The sequence below is a fragment of the Mustela erminea genome, chromosome 1 (genome assembly GCF_009829155.1).
Source record: "Mustela erminea isolate mMusErm1 chromosome 1, mMusErm1.Pri, whole genome shotgun sequence".
NCBI lineage: Eukaryota > Metazoa > Chordata > Mammalia > Carnivora > Mustelidae > Mustela > Mustela erminea.
The window spans coordinates 99398091-99416708 of NC_045614.1; the positions used below are offsets into that span (position 1 = coordinate 99398091).

Sequence of the window (18618 nt, forward strand, 5' to 3'; positions counted from 1 at the left end):
CACCTTGGGCGCCCCGCACCGCGCTGTTTGAGACGGGAAGGGAATGGCGCACAGAAATGTGGGCGGGGAAGAGTGGGTGGGGGGCAGGACCCTGATTTCAGATCAGCTCCACTCAAATGAGGGAGGAGGAAGAGAGGAAGAGAGAGCCATGCACACTGCACACAGACCAGACAGGCCCCCAGAGGGAGACAGACTGAACGCTAATCAGGGAGGAGACAGGAAAAGCCTTTATTCTGATGAATGTTCCGAGTCTTAGGAATGCAAGTTCGGGCCAAGGAGCTGACTTCAGGGATCCCGGGGGGGACACATGCACAGGCCTCTTTTGGCATCACCTTCAAGGACCTCCTCTGCCCTTGGTAAGAAAGCCAGCAGATCCCAAGAGGGGTGCAAAAGAGGGACAGAATGAGCAAGACAGCGAGGAATGGGGCCGGAGTGTGGAGTGCTGCTGGTCACGGCAGCCTTGTGGATGTCAGCCGAAGTCGAGGATGCCATCCCGAATAAAGGAGAAAGGTGGTCCATCCCCACATCACTGAGCCCTACAAGACTGGTCTTCGTGAGCAGAGTGTAAGACACTTGTGTGTGTGTGTTGAGGGGGTGGATTTCCAACCCCTGAGGGTCCCTCTTTGGAAATTACCTCCCCTCCATCCACAGGTCAAGGGGGTAGCCCCCCGGCCAGTCTTGCATACACCCATCCCCACCCACCAGAGCCCAAAGCACGGAGGATAGTCATGTGGTCAAAACAGACCAATCAGATGCTCTCCCGTGGCGATTTGGGAGTATGACCCCCATCCCACCCCAGGGTCAAGTCAGTCTTTGTGGAGGAAACCGAGAAGAGCAACATGGGCCCTGTGGGGGGTCTGCCTTCCCCCTGTCACATGAGATAAGTGGGGTAGCCGAGGAGATGGCCATCTAAAGATGGCCAGCCCTGGCGGGAGACAGACAACAGAGACTCTCTGGAATGCTAATAGATTTCCTGAAGTCTGATACTTCCTACTTCCATGAGGCATAAGCCTACTTCCCAATCCCTGTAATAGAATCTTCCATGTTTGCTTAAGTCAGCCAGAGTCATGTCAAACCTGGAGCTACCTCACACTATCGACTCTGCGTGTGCACGCTTTCCTCCTCCTTCCTAAAGGAGCCTCTGCACTGGTGGGCATTGCGGGCAAGGTGCCCTGCTCAAAGCCTCTGCCAGCGGACCAAACCAGACAGGGATGGCCGGGGCGATGCGTGAGGAAGCCATCAGTGGGGCCTCTGCGGAACCATGAGAGGAGGGTTTCCTTCTCCCCACTTGGCCTACAGCCGGGATGGACGGTGCCACATTGACTTCCCTGAGCAGGAGGGTAGGTGGGACCTGGGAGGGTGACAGAATCAGTCAGCTTTGGTCTGCCCCCATCCAAACCTTGTGCTGTGATGTTTGCCCATCACACTTCTGTGCTTGTTCCCTTGTCTGTGACATGGGGAGACTCGTGGCACTTGACTCGGAGAGGGGTTGTGAAGATTGGATGAGGCTTAAAACGGCTCCAGTGGGCGCCTGGGTGGCTCAGTGGTTTAAGCCGCTGCCTTCGGCTCAGGTCATGATCCCAGGGTCCTGGGATCGAGTTCCGCATTGGGCTCTCTGTTCAGCGGGGAGCCTGCTTCTCTCTCTCTCTCTTCCTGCCTCTCTGTCTACTTGTGATCTCTGTCTGTCAAATAAATAAAATCTTAAAAAAAAAAAACAGCTCCGGTCACCTGGGTGGCTCAGTGGGTTAAGTGTCTGACTCCTGATTTTGGCCCATGTCCTGATCTCAGGGTCGTGGGATTGAGCCCCGCATCTCGCTTGGCGCTGGGCATGAAGCCTGCTGAAAATTCTCTCTGCCCCTCCCTAGAACCACACCTGCCCTAAAGTACAGAGCACGGGGGTTGGCTATTATTATTGTTGTTGTCGTCGTTGTTGTTGTTGAATAACTCACTCCCCATCCATTGAAGCCCTTGTTCTTCAGGTCTCGGGGATCACCTATCCCATACAGTTCCTATCTCATACAGTTCAGGTTTTCATTCCTGTAACCAGATATGCCTCAGACAAACAGGAATTTCTATTTCTAGTACATTTGTCTGATCTGACATTAAAATAATCTGGGAATTTCTCCGCAGGCAGTGCATAACAGAGGTCTCCCCCTACTCCCCGCCATCTTCTGGAGGGCTGTAGTCCTGAGTTCAGGAGGCCACCAGGCCTGCGGAGATTGGCGGTTTTGTCACCTGTAAAATGGGGCTTATAGTTCCCTGCCTGAGAACTAAGTCTGGCACAGTGTAGGCCCTTTATGAAATCCCCTTGTATGAGTGTATTCATACACATAAAACCCTCACTAGTTACTGAAGTGTCTTCCCACGTATAGCCATTCGTTCACTTATACCACACTTGCCTGAGCATTACTTGAACACCTGCTATATGCAGGTGTCTGGACAGACTGGGGAAGCAAGGGACGGACAAAAGCATGGTCCCTGTCTGCAAGGAGCTCACGGTACAATAAAGGAGAGTAGACCATTTTCCCAGGGCCAATATATCACTAGACAGACACAGTGGCCCGGGGCCCGGGCTCAGACAGGTAAGGGGACCCAGAAACCCTGCACTCCGTCCTGCCCCGGAGCCACATGTTACTGGCACTGTGGCAGGGTTCTCGAGGAGTGGGGAAGAGAGAACCGTAGCACCAGCTGACTCTTGCTATTTTGGGAAACCGCCAGTGATAAGGAAAGCATTTTCCCAAAATCATGGGCCAGAGCTTCTACAGCCTTCTCTCCTGCTGCTGCCCCAATTCCCTGCGGTCCTCGATATGGGGTCACTCTAATGATGCTGGGAGGCGTGTGATGCATGTGCTTGTGTGTGAGAGAGAACGAACACCCACACAGGCACCCTCTTGAGGACTCCTCGCCTTCCATGGGACTTCTCCCGGGCTCATTTTCCCAGCACAGACAGTGGGAGGAGGATTAGTAGCAACCGGGGCGGGGGGGGGGCGGAGGAGTGGAATTGCTGAGTGCGAGGGCAGGAAAGCAAGGGAAGGGCAGAGGACCAGGGCCAGAGCTGCTGGGAGGCCCAGTGACAAAAGGAGCTTTGCTCTTCTCTCTGGGGCAAAGGATGAGGGAGGCAGGGGCGGAGTGTGTGTGTGGGTGAGAGAGAGAGACAGAGAGAGGGCACACGAATCCCACCCTCCCAAAGAACCCAAAGTGGCCCCCACCGTTTGTTGCATGACTAACTCCCCAGGCCTTCTTGCGGTGGCGAGAAGCTGAACGTCACACGGGAGACCATCTTCATTTACCAAGCCATTCAGTAAGGGGACAGACAAGGGGGTCCGTCCCAGTGTCTTGCAGGTGACAGTCCAACAAAGGAGAGGGAGGCCTGAGTGGAGAATGAGCAGGAAGGGAGGTTATGAGGGGGGTCTGCAGAAAGGTGCAAGGTGTCCTGAGAAAGGGAAGAGAGAGGAAGGCCAGGGGCTGGAGGTCTAAGATGCCTCCTGTAGAAGGGAGCACTCCTTGAAGGAGAGAAGTGGGGAGCTTCCCGGGCCATCAGGGGCAAAGAGCATTCCAGAAGGACGGAATGGCAAACAGCACTCAGCCCTGGACCATCCTCACATGAGCTAGAGAGGCTGGAGAACCGGGCAGGGCGCACTGAATCTGGAGAGAAAGACCGAGGCCAAATCATGGCAAACTTTCACAAAAACCTACAACATCAGGAGGGTTCCTTCTGCTGGAAGGAGAACTAGTTGGTGGTTGGGGCAGCGGAAGGATGTGGTCAGATCTGTGCTTTGGGAAATTGGGTGGCGGTGGCAGCAAGAGCAATGGGTCAGAGCTGGCCGCTGGCCTGCTGGGCAGCTCAGAGAATGGAAGTGGGCGCCTCTTGCTCCAAGAGACCCCGGCCCCACACCCAGAGCACGGTGGATCTCAGGCCTCACCTGCACCCTGCAGAGGACACCCCAGCTCAAATGCAAGTGATGGTCCTGGACAGAAGCAGGGAGGGACTGGGGGACGAGGTGGGAAAGGCTCTGTGTCCCAGAGCAGAATCAAGGCAGCAATGGAGACCACTCATGTTGCTGTTGCCGGGGGTCCTCTCCAGAGAGACCGGGGACCCTTTTCTTTTGATTGGAAAAAAGGGTGGAATCAGAAAGGAAAAGACAACCTATGACCCTGAGGATGAGGGCTTACATAAACAAGGCTGCTATGTACTGAGAAATGCCAGGTACAGTGCTAAGTTCTTTCCCTGCAAGACTTCATGGCCATTTGGCAAGATCGCTGAGAGACGCCTTTGCTATCATTCAAGGATTACCCTTCACAGTTGATAGAAGGAAGTGGAGGTTGGCAAGGCTGAGGACCATGCCCAAGGTCCCAGTGCCAGTGGATAAGAGAGGAGGGATTTGAACTCAAGACGGTCTGCTGCAGAAGCCCAAGTCTGGACCACCCCACACACGCCATCCTACCTCGAGGAGATCGGATCCCAGCCCTCCTGGCACCTTCTAGAGCCCTAACTCCACATTCTCTCCAGGCAGCCTTCAGAGTTTGATTTGGTTTCCGGAGTTGGCTTCCCAACCAGGGAGAGCACTTTCTGGCTATAAATTATTAAACTGACTTCCTGCTGCAAATCAGTCTCCTGTGAGTTGGGGCTGTGGGACCCAGTTTTCCAGGTCCTGAGCAGCTACAGAAAAGGAAATTCCAGAGCTGACAGACAGGGCCGAGTCCAGACCTCAGCCTTGTTGCTAACAGCCACACCCCAGCCCCCAGCACTGCAGGACTGCCAGGGGCCAGGCTGGGTGGGAGAGAACGAGACTCTTCTTTTTGTGCCCACCTCATGCTCAGCCCGGGAGCCCTTGAGGATCTTTCAGGAACGGTGCACCGTTGGTCCTCTTTCCCAGCCCCTCCCTTCTTGCCACCATTCAAAATCTCCACTTGGCTGCCTGCCTGGGGAAGAGGGAGAGAAAGAGAAGGAAAGAAAAGAAGAGGAAACAGGGGGATACCAAGAGCAGGAAAGAATGCATTCTGTCTGCGGTTTGGTAAGGAGGGGAAGGCGTGGGGGCGCCCCTCACTCCCCCACCGGGGCCACCAATGCCATCTTCCCACCCACCCATCACTCACCACTTGGGGGGCAAAGCTTAGCCAAGCTCAGCACAAAGATAAAATTGAGATGCAGATTCCTTCCCATTGCTCTGAATAGAGCAGATTGGATACGGATTTTCCTCTTTTCTTCCCATTTAGACCATCTGGACAACTGGGGCCCAGAGGGAAGGTTGGGACCAGGTGGGGGAGGGACAGAGGCTCAGAAAGACTTCCCAGCACTTTTCAGCTCTGGAACCTGGGAGTGAGCACCCCCACCCACTTTTCCAGGACCAAGTTCATTCCCTGCCTTTGCAAGGTGCTCTCGGCTCTTTGACCAGGACAGGTCCTGGTTGGGGTCTCCTCTCCCCTGTCTATTCCTCACGAACTCCAGGCAATGCATTTGCCCCATCAGCGAGGGGTACTCCTTCTTGCGTTCCCACCCATATCCCCCCAGCTGCAGTCAAACCCAGATGGAAGATCAAAGGAAAAAGGCAAGCACAGAAAGTTGAACAGGAAGGGCTCTTGAAGATCATTTAGTTCAACCCTATATTTTACAGATGAGAAGACTGAGGCTTTAGGGAGAGTGTCTAGCTCAAGACTGGGCAGGGAGGTGGTGGGGGAACCAAGACTAAATAAATAGCAACAACAGAGACCGTGTTACCATATATGAGGTGGTATTCTATACTCGTTTTGCCATTTAATCCACACAATAACCCCCGGGAGGCACATACTATTATCATATCCATTTCATGGATGGGGAAACTGAGGCACAGAGCAATTAACTAGCTTGCATAAGGTCAAACTGTCAGCCAGATCAGAACCCAGGCCTTCGGGCTCCAGAGCCTGCCCTTTGCACAGTCTTAGTGCACATCATGCTGGAAAATGGCATTATTTGACATAGCCTCGTGAGCTTCTCACCAGGGCTCAGGCGGCTCCGGTGATCTTTTGCAAATGAGAGCCCTCTAATGCACAGCTCACGGCCATTCTGTCTTTATAATCATGGATCCCTGGCTTGCTCCAGGGAACAAAGGATGTCCACCCAAGGTAAGAATTGAAAACAAAAATACAAAGGGAATGTTCACATCACTTGGGAAAGCAAGCGAGCTCCGTAAGAGAGGGCACATGTGTGATGGCAGATGGGCCAAACGCATGAGGAGAGAACCAGTGTGGGAGGGGGCTGAACAGGTTAGACCCAGGACGCTGCCTCATATTTGCAGAGCAGCTCAAGTGAAGGGGAACAAATGTTCGGTTCATGCCTGGCACAGATCAGTATTACGAATGGCGATGGCGGTCCCACGAAGGTAGTATGATGACGAATAGGGACTTTCCCCCCCAAACATTCTGTAATATTTTATTGTTTTTGCAAAGAAAAGGAAAACAGACTTGCCTACTTTAATTGCTGAAATTAAATGCTAAGGATGTTGCCAAACACAAATCAAGCTTATCTATTCATTAGAACAGCCGCCTTTCTCTCCTCCCCATGGGCAAGCTCTCTCCGTGGAAACATTTTGCTATCAGATATTCAGTTGCTGTATAAAATGAAAACTGCATTTGAAAACATGCCTACAACTCAAAAATAGACAGCAAATCCGGGAAAGGCCCAGGTTTCCTTGGGGTTTCAATGACAGATTCACTGGCTCCACATAAACCTTTGCAAAGGAGGGCCCATTTCTGTTCCTGCTCCCGAGCGAGGTTCGACACCCCGAAAGCCAGTGCTCCTAAAAAGATGGGGGGTGCAGGTGGCTGCACAGCTGTGTGAGTACTTGATGGCCTGCACTGGCCTGCACCGTGAAAACCGGCTGAAACGGGCTGGCGGGAATGCAGAATGGAGCAGCCGCTATGAAAAACGGTATGACGCCCCCTCAATTAATTAAAAGTAGAATCACCATCTGATCCAGCCGTTCCACTTCGGATACGCCCCCCCCAAAAAAGCTGAAAGCAGGAACTCCAAAAGGTATTCGTGCCCCCGTGTTCACAGCAGCCTTACCCACATCAGTCAAAAGGGGGAAGCAACCTAAGTGTCCACTGGCAGACGAATGGTAAACTAAATACAATGGACTATGATTCAGCCTAAAAAGGAAGGAAATTCGGCCACCTGCTGCCCCGTGGATAAACTCTGGGGGCCTGACCCTGAATTACAATAAGCCAGACACAAAAGGACCAATACCGTATGATTTCCCTTACATGAGGTACCTGGAATGACCAAATTCATAGCCATAGAAAGTAGAGGGGGGGTTGCCAGGAGCCAGGAAGACGGGGTACTGGGGTTGTTATTTCCTGGGTACAGAATTTCAGTTTGCAAGAGGAAAGAGTTCTGGAGACTGTTGGCGGTCCCGGTTGCCCAGGAATGTGAGTATACTGACACTACTGAGCTGTACGCTTCAAAGTGGCTAAGATGGTACATTTTATCTTCTTGTATGTGGCCCCAATTTAAAAAACAAAAAAAGAGCTCCTAAAACCCGCCGGGCTGAGGAGGACCAGGAGATCTCAGGAGGTGGGCTACAGGCCCCCCAAATGGTCAGGTCTTCTCTCTGCTCTTCCCTCAGCGTGGGCCCCTGCCAGCCCCTCCCTCTTCCTCCTGCAGGGCACCCTGATCCCTGACCAGTGCCAAGTGAGCCCCCTCCTGTTCATCCGCACCTTGGCTGAGTGTATGGGACGTTGGGAAGTTCAGGGATGAGGTGTGGGCAGCAGGAGAGGGAGGGGAGCCGCAGGGCATCCAAAGGGACAGAGCCTGGAACGAGCTGAAATCACTCAGTGAAAGGGGAGAATTTCGGGTGAGTCCATGAACATGCCGTGAGCGAGGCCAAAGAGACGAGGTTCAGTGTGTGGCCAGATTTCCCGACAGACTGTGGGGTTGTCACCATATCCGCTTCCTGTTGCTGCTGTAACCGAGCGGCCTCAGACAACACGTCCATTCTCTTCCAGTTCTATGGGTTAGAAGTCAGACATCTGTTTCAATGGGCTAAAATCAAGGTGTCGTCAGGACTGGATTCCCTTCCAGAGGCTCTGGGGGAGAAGCCACTGCCTTTCTTTTCTGGCTTCTAGAGGCTGCCCACATTCCTTCCGTCTTCAGAGCCAGCAGCACCGCCTCCCTCCAGCCATTCTTCCATATTTACCTCCCCCTCTATCACACCTGGGAAAAAGTCTCCGCGTTGAAGGACCCTCGTGATTACAATGGGCCCTGCCGGGTAATCCAGAACCATCTCCCCACCTCAAGGTCCTTAGCCGAATCACAGACGCAATGGCCATTCTGGTAACACTCACAGGTTCCAGGGATAAGGACATGCATATCTTCGGTGGTCATTTTTCTGCCTACCACACTCATCCTATGTATTCCACCCAATTGTTCACACCTGGCAAGCATTTCTGATACCCCCTCCCTTCCCCCCAGACACATCTGTGGAAGAAGGAAGAGCAGTAAAGGATCACCAGCAGGTCATGGTCACACAGTCTGGGGGTGGGGGCGTGGGGGGAAGAGGCTACTGCTGAGGGAAGGGTCAGGGGGCATGACGTGAGAGCCTGAGGGGGGCAGTGGGGAGAGAGTACTACAGATGGGGGACAGCACGTACAGGGAGGGGGACCAGCGTGTCCCGTGGGAAGGAAGACGGTCCCAAAATTCTAAGAGGAGATCATGGGAAAGACCTTCCATGAACTGCGCTTCAGACACTGGTGCAAAAGTTGTACCAAAGGGTGATTATTATTCACTTCCCAAAAGGATTTTCCAATGTGTTCTTCAAGTAATGAGTTCCACTGTGTTCTTAAAATAGGATTTACACCCAATTTTTCAGTAACACATAAAGGCATGCTTGTAAATCTATTGAAATGAAGTGAGACCAGTAACATCTGCTGCCTTCTGTGCTGGGTGGGGGGTGGGGGTATCAGAGGGAGCGGGAGGGAACCTCTGCCGGACAGGGTGGGGCTCAGACTCCAGCCTGGGCCCCCACGAAAGCCACCCACCTTGTGCTCATGCCCAGCTGCCACCCTTCCACACGTACAAACACACCGACAGTAGAGAGGTGAGAGGGAGGCAGGCCACAGGCTGGGGAAGGGCTCCATGCCTTGAGGACTCCACAGCCCCGCGCCTTCTGTCTCGCCTTAGAGATGAGAGACTTTTTCAGGGTGGCAAGGAGTTGTGCATCGGTGTTGGTTAGAGAAGCTTGCATCCCTCTTGGGTGCACAGGCACAAGGGGCTGCTGGTTGCCTACGGGGTCATTTCTGGGATGACACTAAAACTTTCCATGAGGGACAAAAGCCTTTCCTTCTAAAGTTATTAAAGACTCTGGATGGCCTCAAAAGGGCAAAACTGCCACGATGTAAATGGATGATTTCACATGTCTTCGAAGGAATAAGGGCATTAGTTCCATTTCCCTCCCTGGGGCCATAGAACTTGCTGGAAATAGCCCTTGGGCTTTAAAGCAAAGAACATAGAAGAAGGGTCATCAAAATCTTGGACACTTCCTACTTCTCTGTCATTACACTGTCCACGTTCCTCCTCAACCTTTATGTGGGCCCTAACTTTCGTTTCTAGCTCTTTCTCCCAGACGTGTGCTTCTCCAGGTTTCTATTCCCCGTTCCCTCTCCTCTCACTCTGACTGCTCCCAGGGTGGTCTCAGCCCCCACTCGCTCCTGCCAGGGCTCTCACTTGTACCCCAGCTCCGTGAGCGCCCCAGATCTCACCCCCTCTCTTTGAACTCCAGACCACATGGCCATCTCCACATCAAGTCACACAGACATGTCTACAGCAGCCTGTCCCAAATTCACTTGTCACGTTTCTCCCTTCACCTGTTCCTCCCATGTCCCCCATTTCTGTCAATGGAACTATGATGTCCCCAGGTATCCTGACTCACATCTCAGTATTTCCAGACCTCCCCTGCCTCCCTGTCTGGTCCACTGTCAAATCCTGGCCCTTGGACTCTGCTGCAGATCCCAAACCCAGAAGTCCTCAGGGGCAGCAGGGGCGCATGAGTTAGGTGGATGGGGAGGGGACAGCAGAGGACAGAAAGGCATGGACCCCATATGGACAGGACAGCTGGGACTCAGATCCCTCTTCTCCAGCTGACTGTTGCCTTCTCAGGACACGGTCCTTGATCTGTCCATTTCTCCCACCAAGTTACTAACCAGGCCCGACCCTGCTTAGCTTCCAAGATCAGACGAGATCAGGCACATTCAGGGTGGTATGGCTGTAGACTCATCTGTCCATTTCTAAAGAAAGTCTATCCATCTGGATTCATGCGAAATTCCCTTATTGTTTAAATGCTGGCAATTACTTGCATTTTTTGAAATCCCTAGGTGCGTTAATCAAAACATGTCTGTTTGTGACCTCAGGGCTTCAGTCTCTCCTACTATTCCTTCTCTCTGTTCCCAGTGTCACTACTCCAGCATGCCCATGCTCCCCTCCTGGACAAGAGCACCACCCCCTCAGGGTCACCCTGGGCCACTTTCCCCATCTTCCCTCTGCTGGTCTCAGGCCCCCTGCACCAATCTGGGCTTTCCAGGTACAGAGGGTAGTGAGGGTGAAGGAGACAGATAAGAGAAGGCTGATGCCACTCAGGGTAACAGAGCCATTAATTAACAGAGTTAAACATCTGGTGTTTAATTAACACTTTCCCTCCTCTTTCACCCTCCTTCCCATTTTCCTTTCCCAAGGGGGCTTCATGGTGGGTAAAAAGCAAATCAGAAAGCAGGAGGGCAGAAGGCAGATGTGGGGAATGGGATGGGAGGTCGTGGCTGGCAGTGGGGCAGGGGGAAGGGTGGAGAAGTGAGGTCCATGTGTGCAAAAGGGAAAGAGGACAGGCTAGGGAGAAGCAGGTTTATGATTCAGCAGGTGGGACTCAGATCAGTCCTCAAATTTCTTTGGCAGGAGCAGGGGTGGAAGCTCAGTGCCTAGGATCGTACAAGGAAGTTCACAGCTCGTCCTGTGATTGCCTCCCCACTGGATGACATTCATTCCCCCACCACTCTCAGTAACATCCCCATGTTGCAGAGTGGCAATGCTTCCAGCCCCAGGTAAGATGCTTTCCCAACTTTCATGCAGTTAGGGATGGTTCTGTGTATCGTTGCAACCAATGAGAAATAAGCAGAAGTCAGCTACAGATTTTGGAAAAGTGCTGCTTTCCTTATAAGAGAATAGAGTAAGCTGGCACCAACCCCTTCTGTCCTGCCACCCTCCTTGGTGACCTTCTTGAATGTGATGTCTTGAGCTATGGCAGCCATTTTGACACTATGAGAGACAGGCTGAGAGAATTACAGCACACCCTGATGATGCTGAGCCAGGAGACAAAGGCCAGCAGCTGCAGTCACCTCTAATCTTATGTCCTTACGTTTAAAGTTACTTTGGTGGTGCTTTTGTTACCTGCACCAAAAGTATTCAGGGAGATCACAAACTGATCCCTTGCTTATTTAGAGGTAAGTGACATCAAGAACACACACTGCTGTTCAGAGCATTTCACAGCCTGGATGGCTCAGGACCGGAGATTAGGGACTGGAAAGATGACAGCAGGGTGGGCCGTGTCTGCATTAGATGGTGAGCTTCAGGCGGAGCCCTCTCCTCCCTGCCTCCCCAGAGCCAAGCACAGAGCCTGCCATGTAGTGGGAACTCAGCTGACATGCACGTGTTCTGCGAATGAATGGAGGAACGGATGGATGTGCCACTGCTTGGCAGAGGTCTCCCAGTGACAACCAGCTGGCAGGAAGGGAATATTTAGCAGCTAGCTTGAATCTAGCTCATTCAAGACCCATGTTTCTCTAAGGCCAGCCTGGAACACCTCTCCCCTTCAGAAAACCACCCCCCCACCCCGACCCATCCAGTTCCTACGATGTGCACCTATCCTCTTACTTGGCATTTGATCCAACCTGCCTGTTTGGTACGTATCAGGCTCCCTGGTTAGACCGAAAGCCCATTAGGCAGATAACACAATCTTTTCAAAGTCCCCAGACACTACCAGTGTCTTGAACACTGAAGACCATTGATAAATATTTTCGTTTGAGGTTGATGCTTTGGGGGTGGGGTAGGACTAAGAGGTTGATGATTTAAAGAGTTCCTTTAAAGAAAGAGCTCTCCTAAAAAGAAGAGTCCCCAGATGTCTGTAGTGTTACCTGCAATTTTACTGTTAGAAATGAACTATTTTGCCTAGCTGAGTCACCTCAAGTAAAGCGCTTCGCCATTCTGAGCAGCAGTTTGTGCAGCGGGAATAACAACCACAACAATAACAAAAAAGCTGCTTCACAGTGCCCTTTTGAGAAGCGAGTCAGCGTGAAATTTCATCATAAGAATATTTATTAGAATAAGCCTTTACATATGATTGGTCTTGGAAGAATTACCCCAATAATTACTCACTTTAGGATAGAGAAGAACCTTAGACTCCCCCCCTTTCCAATCACCCCACAAATGACCTCTATATGGTTTTCAGAAATACATGAGGAACTTCTTGAGTTTAATTAATGTGGCTTTTCACAGGAGAGAAAGAGGAGAGGACGAGTGTGGGGTTGGAATAGCTGTGTAGCAGGTGCTGCTGGCGTCCTGCCCAGACCCCCATTCCGCAGCCAGAGTACCCATCCCCCACCCCCAGCGACCTTCTTGAGAGGCTGGCCCTGAGCCCAGGGCGGGCTCCTCCCGGGAGTTATGTCTGGGAGACGAGTGGGCAATCACCGAAGTAGAAAACCCAGCCCCCAGGCCTGGGTGCACCAGCTTCTGGTCTGTAATTCATGCCCCAGAGCTCCCCCGGGGATCGGCAGGCTTCCCCGGATAGCACGTCTTCAGCTGGCCTTGTCCTCTGCTCTGTCCAACTTCCCTCACACCCTGGCAGGTGCTTCAAAAGGACCCTTTGACCACTTGCACGGGAATCCCAACCAGCTCAGACTCTGCTTCTCGGGAATCTGCCCAAAAACAAGTCCTTAGGAGGCTTTGAAGAGGAGGGCTAACAGGAGCTGGGGGAAGGAGCGCACTGTGGTCAAGACCAAACTGCATGAAACTTTGGTCTGGGGCTCTTCCCCTCACCCTGTTGGTAGGACAAAGTGTGGGCCAGGCCCAGCCCTCAACCCCTTCCAGGGCTGGAACCTTGACCAGAGCCGGTGTGGGCACCTTCTTCCTCTAACCTGTCTTTCTCTCCTCCATTCCTCCCTCCCTCCAAGGAAATTCGTGAATCCTCTCCAAGGCTCCAGGATGTTTTCCTGGAAAGCTAAAAATCCAAACATCAATTGGTCTCCATGTCACCCGATTATCAGGATGGGCCCCCAGGAACGTTTAGGCTCACAGACTCGCACAGTCCTCGGGCAGAAAGAGCCTTGTGGGAATAGTGTAACTCCCCTTTGCCGTTTAATTTGGATTATACTTCTGCATCCGTGCTCTCCCTGCTCATTATAATTGTTATAATTACGGGCTGCTTTAGTCTTCACTAAGCCATTTACACAGCTGGACAGAATCAGAAATGCATGGATGCTAATCCCCCACTCCAGGCCTTTCTTTCAGGGTTGGTCTCCCCAGAAGCAAGAACCTGAGTCAGAAGGAATAGTGATCCTGGGGGTGATCTAGTGGTGGCCTGGGTGGCTGGAGGGGTCCAGCCCTCCCAGTACTGTCCCTTTTATTTACTTCTTTTGACATATTTTATGTATTTATTTACCTTAGAGATAGAGAGCGTGAGAGAGCGAGCAGGGGGTTGGGTGGAAGGAGCAGTGGGTTAAGGACAAGAAGACTCAGCTAAGCACAGAACCCAACGCGGGGCCTGATCCCAGGACTCTAAAATCATGACCTGAGCTGAAATCAAGAGTCAGATGCTGGGGCACCTGGGTGGCTCAGTGGGTTAAGCCGCTGCCTTCGGCTCAGGTCATGATCTCAGGGTCCTGGGGTCGAGTCCCGAATCGGGCTCTCTGCTCAGCAGGGAGCCTGCTTCCTCCTCTCTCTCTCTGCCTGCCTCTCTGCCTACTTGTAATCTCTCTCTCTGTCAAATAAATAAATAAATAAATCTAAAAAAAAAAAAAAAAAGAGTCAGATGCTTAACCAACTGAGCCACCCTGGTGCCCCAGTACTATCCCTTTTAGATTAGAAGAGAGAGGAGCTGTTTGCATCCCAAACCCCAAGCCAAAACACAATGGGACATACCATTTTTTTGTGAGAAAGGGCAGGGGGAAATCAGGCAAATTTGGATCTTCCTGAGGTTAATAATGTTTGTGCGGACACCTGAGGTAAATCTGTCCATCACCCCCAGGTCTAGGCAAAACAGATCCTCCCCACTCCATAGAGGCTGAATTCAAGGAGGGGAGGGGTCATGTCACATGAACATCTCTTAGTGACTTCATCCGTGTCTGGCACCCACCACTAACAGGACATTCTTGCATCTCTTTTGCTACCCAAACCAATACTTATCAAGGGCCCTAATAAATGCCATGAGCCCCAAGTATTAGGGAAGGACACTGTCTCTTTCTTTGCAGTACCTCTCTTTTAAGAATTACATGATCTTCTGCTCATTGATTAATGCTTACATCTGAATCCATTTTCCTCCCCAATGACGCCATTTTGCCAAATTCAATACCCGGGTTTCCGGTGAAAAGACATGGCTTCTGCTGTCTGATAATTATAAGTATAACTAAGCTTATTGTGTTCTTTATTCTATGACAATATGCTAATGGTTTCACAAACGTTATCGCATTTCATCCTCACCATATGCCTCTAAAATAGGCTTTCCAGACCTTTGATAGGTGAGAAAACAGGGAGTTTGGGTCCCTTGTCCAGAGTCACACAGCAGGTGGCTGAGCTGGGATCTGACCTCAGATCCCTTGGATGTCAAAGCCTGTACTCTTAGCCTGTTTCCTATGTCCAGATGGAGCTGCTATTGAGGTGTATTCTCTCCAGAAGGGAGGAAGCATTGGTCTGGCCCCGGGGGTGGGGTGGGGTGGCGTACAAAGCAGGGAAGCTTCCTGAGTCTCCTCCACATCCCTGTGTCCAAGGTTGAGCCCAACTCGGTCCCTCTCCCACTGCCCACAGTTTCCTCCTCACATCCCATTCCATCCCTCTTCATACTGAGATCTGGGTCCACTTTCAGTCATGATTATCTGTTCCAGCCTCAGCATTGAGAGCTCCCAGCTCCACACTCCCCGGCTCCATCCCCCAGACACCACAGCCCCCGGTCCTCCCAGCCTTCCTGGATCCCACTTGGATGTAGACTTCTGGGGCAGGCACAGTCCCGCCCCCAGCTGAGCTGCCCACTGCTGGCCCTTCTGTCTCTCCACGTTAGCCATCCCTTTTCCAGTCACTGCTCATCAGCTGGGCCAGTGGCGAGGGTGGCACAGAGCAGCCAGGCAGATAATCCAAGGTAGTGGGGAATGTAAAAATCATCTCAATTTGGCTGTGGAAGGTATTTTTGGACTTACAGTGGAATGTGGGTGTGTGTGATGTGCTGGGAATTCACAACACTTCAGACCAAATCCCGAAGTGAAACCAGTAGGACCTGACGGCTGGCTTTGGGAATTAGAGTACGGGCCTCCTTGTTCCTGTTGCCTGCTGGGCCGGGGAGCTCAGCGTCCCAGGACGTTCTCCCAACCCCGCGACACTCAGGATCTGGTGAAACAGAGCAGCTCCCTCTGTGTGAGTCAGACCCTGACCTAGAGCCCTGGCTGCAAACTCAGATGCCCGCTGCCAGGGGCTGGGCAGCCAAGGGAGGGAGGCCAGCTGGTGGGACACAGGAGGGAGCGGCAGAGCGAAGACTGTAACCCCTTCAGAAGGGCACAACCACTCTTCAGAGGCAGCTGCTGCTCAGCTCCAGCTGATGACAGAAGGCAAACAAAACACATCTGTGCAAGAACTTGGCCCCCTGACAGCCGGTTCGCAATCTCCAGCCCAGAGGTTCCTCACATTTTAGCCTCGATCACAATCGCCTGGAGGCTTGTGAAAATCGATGATTGGGGTCCCTCCCCCAGGATTTCTGGTTTAGTAGTTCTGAGGTGGGGCTCGAGACTTTGCCTTTCCAGTAAGTTCCCAGGTGCTGCTGAGTCCACGGCCATATTCTGGGAACCACTGTCCTATCCTCGTAGGCCTACGCTAGGGGGCTTAATTATTCCTTATTTTCTAGCATTTGCTAGCTTTTTCTTGGGAAGTGTCAACTCAGAGGCAATCATGCCCTTAAGAAGCTGAAAGTCATTTGGACACTGAAGGAAGGGTGGTCACCCCTCTATTAAATGGCAAACATTCCAGAAGCTTTCATGTATCGTATCACATTTAATTACTGCAGCGAGATTACTGCCCCCACGTCATGCTAGGGAGCTGAGGTGCACAGACGTTCACAACTCGCTCAACCCCATAGCTAGGTAGGTGACAGTTCTGGGCCTGGAATCCACATCTGCCTAACTGCAGCGTCGCCTTTGCCAAGCCACCAAAGTCCATAGAGAAACAAGGCCTCTCTTTTGCCCTCTTTCTGGGGGTGGAGCAGAATGGCCTCCTCTTTTCAGAGCCCCTGCTAAGCTTTTCCACTGCAGGCAGTTCTCATAAGAAGGGCTGGATCAAGAGCCAGAGACCAAAAGAGTGAACATGTGTCCTCTGCCTCATTCCAAAGGGAAGGATCCACCAACACCTGGTCCTCGGGCACTGCCACAGCAGACAGGACAGGCTGAGTCTGGGGCAGTCGAGGACCCTAGGAACGCCATGCCTGAGGGAGCCACTCCTGAACAAAACACCTCAGTCCTTGGGAATGCATCGGAGCACGACAAGGGAATCATCCGGTTAATGTCTGTAAACTCCCATGGGCAGGAATCCTGTCTTTTCTGCTCGGCACTGTATCCCCAGCTCCTAACACAGTACCTGACATGCAGACCCAGAGTTATTTGTTCACTGAGGGGATGACTGAACGGTGGAACAAAAGGTAGGGGATCCTTGCTCTTAGCCAAAGGGAGGTTAGATAACGTGCCCACTCGTGATTGAAAGTTTAGATACTCATAAAGCAGCCAGCTTGGAGAAGGAAAACGTGGCAGGTGAGAATTCTGCTCAAGGTAATTGATAGGAAATGTTTTTGGAATCCGGTGTGGGCTGAGAAGCAAATATATTAACAGGTCTGCTAAGAGGTGACAAGAATAATGTCATATTCCTCTCTGGATTCCCCAGCCCCGATGTCTGTTGAATGAATGAATAGTAGGCCCCATCCTGAATGCCCAATGAGGAGGGTCTCCACACACGGCTGCATGGGTGGTGCCAGGCTTCTGCGGAGGAAGCCTTCCCTAAGGCTTTCAGGCAGCCAGGTGGGGTGTGGGGACAAGTGTATGTGCTGTGCCGGCACTGCCTCTCTCCCTGAGCTAGTCAAAAGGCACTGTCCCAGGCGAGGCAGGGCCAGACGCTGTGCTCAGAATCATGGGGCCCCGCTGGCCCCTTTCTCTTTAAAAGAGGGATCATGGGGCGCCTGGGTAGCCCAATGTGTTAAAGTCTCTGCCTTCGGCTCAGGTCATGGTCTCAGGGTCCTGGGATCGAGCCCCGCATCGGTCTCTCTGCTCAGCTGCGAGTCTGCTTCCCCTTCTCTCTCTCTCTGGCCTGACTCTCTGCCCACTTGTGATCTCTCTGTCAAATAAATAAATAAAATCTTAAAAAAATAAAACAAAAGAGGGATCATGACTACAACAACACTAGTGGTAATGACAGCTACTTCATAGACTCTGCAGGAAGATGAAATGCCGGGGAGGTGGTGTCACCACGAGTCGAGTAAATAAATGTTCAACGAAGGCCTCTCGACCAGACCCACGGGGGCCCAATCATGTCCCTAGTGGCAGCTGGTGAGACCTCTCCACAAAACTAGTTCTTCAGTATTTCTAGGAAACCGGCAGTAACAGACTTTTTGGGAGTCGTGCATTGATGTCGCGGGGAGTGTGCGTTGAACGTGTGATGTGTTCAAATGAACACAACTTCAGACCACACAGCAACAGGTATCGTTCTGCTGCCCCGAGGGAAGGGTGCCAGCTCTTTCCCCTGCCGTCCAGCACTCCCCGGATCTCTCCCCTCCCCCAGTTGCAGAGGCGCAAAACTCAGTCTAGACCTGTCATCCTCAGAACGTGAATCAAATACAAGTTACTCACAGTTTGCACGCTGTTTTGCACTATCTGTGCCTTGGGCTACGGTTTGACTTTATTCAGCTCTTCATTTAACCCACTGGCTTCACTCCTGCTCCTGGGCTAAGAGGTCCAGCCCTGGGGAGAGACTTCCCCGGGAGTTAGTGAGGGTGGTTAGGATGCTGGCTTGGATGCAGATGAAATGGCTCCATGGAAAGGCTGGGGTCAGGGAGGACACACACCTCCTGCCCTTTGAGGACCCGTCAGAGCCCCTATGAAGTCTGCAGGCCCTAAGAAGGGCCACAGATCCGAATGTTCGGAGTGCGAAGTTAACCTACCCCGGCCCTCCCCTGCGGTACCCTCTCCAGATCATGAATGCAATCTTCTCCCCAAGTCAAGCCTTGATGGCCGCCCACACTGGATAAGGCTCTGAGCAACATGGGCCTGGGAGCCTGAAACTGAGAGCCTGTCCTCATTGATGACAGGTAATTCTGAGGGCCCACATACCTTGATTCAGAAATCTGGAAGCTGCAAATGACT

General features: G+C 52.2%; 1 protein-coding gene across 2 annotated transcripts in view; it reads right to left on the reverse strand.

Annotated features, from left to right (window-relative positions):
- Nucleotides 1-18618, reverse strand: part of SEMA5B (semaphorin 5B) — a 114430-nt gene that overhangs the window by 41617 nt on the left and 54195 nt on the right. Inside the window, exon 1 of one of the 2 annotated variants that reach the window (XM_032335164.1) lies at nt 4446-4736. The exons of the other annotated variant lie outside the window; for it this stretch is intronic. The gene's annotated coding sequence lies outside the window, so the exon portion shown is untranslated. Of the gene's footprint in view, nt 1-4445; nt 4737-18618 lie in introns of those variants that run through there. 2 annotated transcript variants of the gene reach the window in all.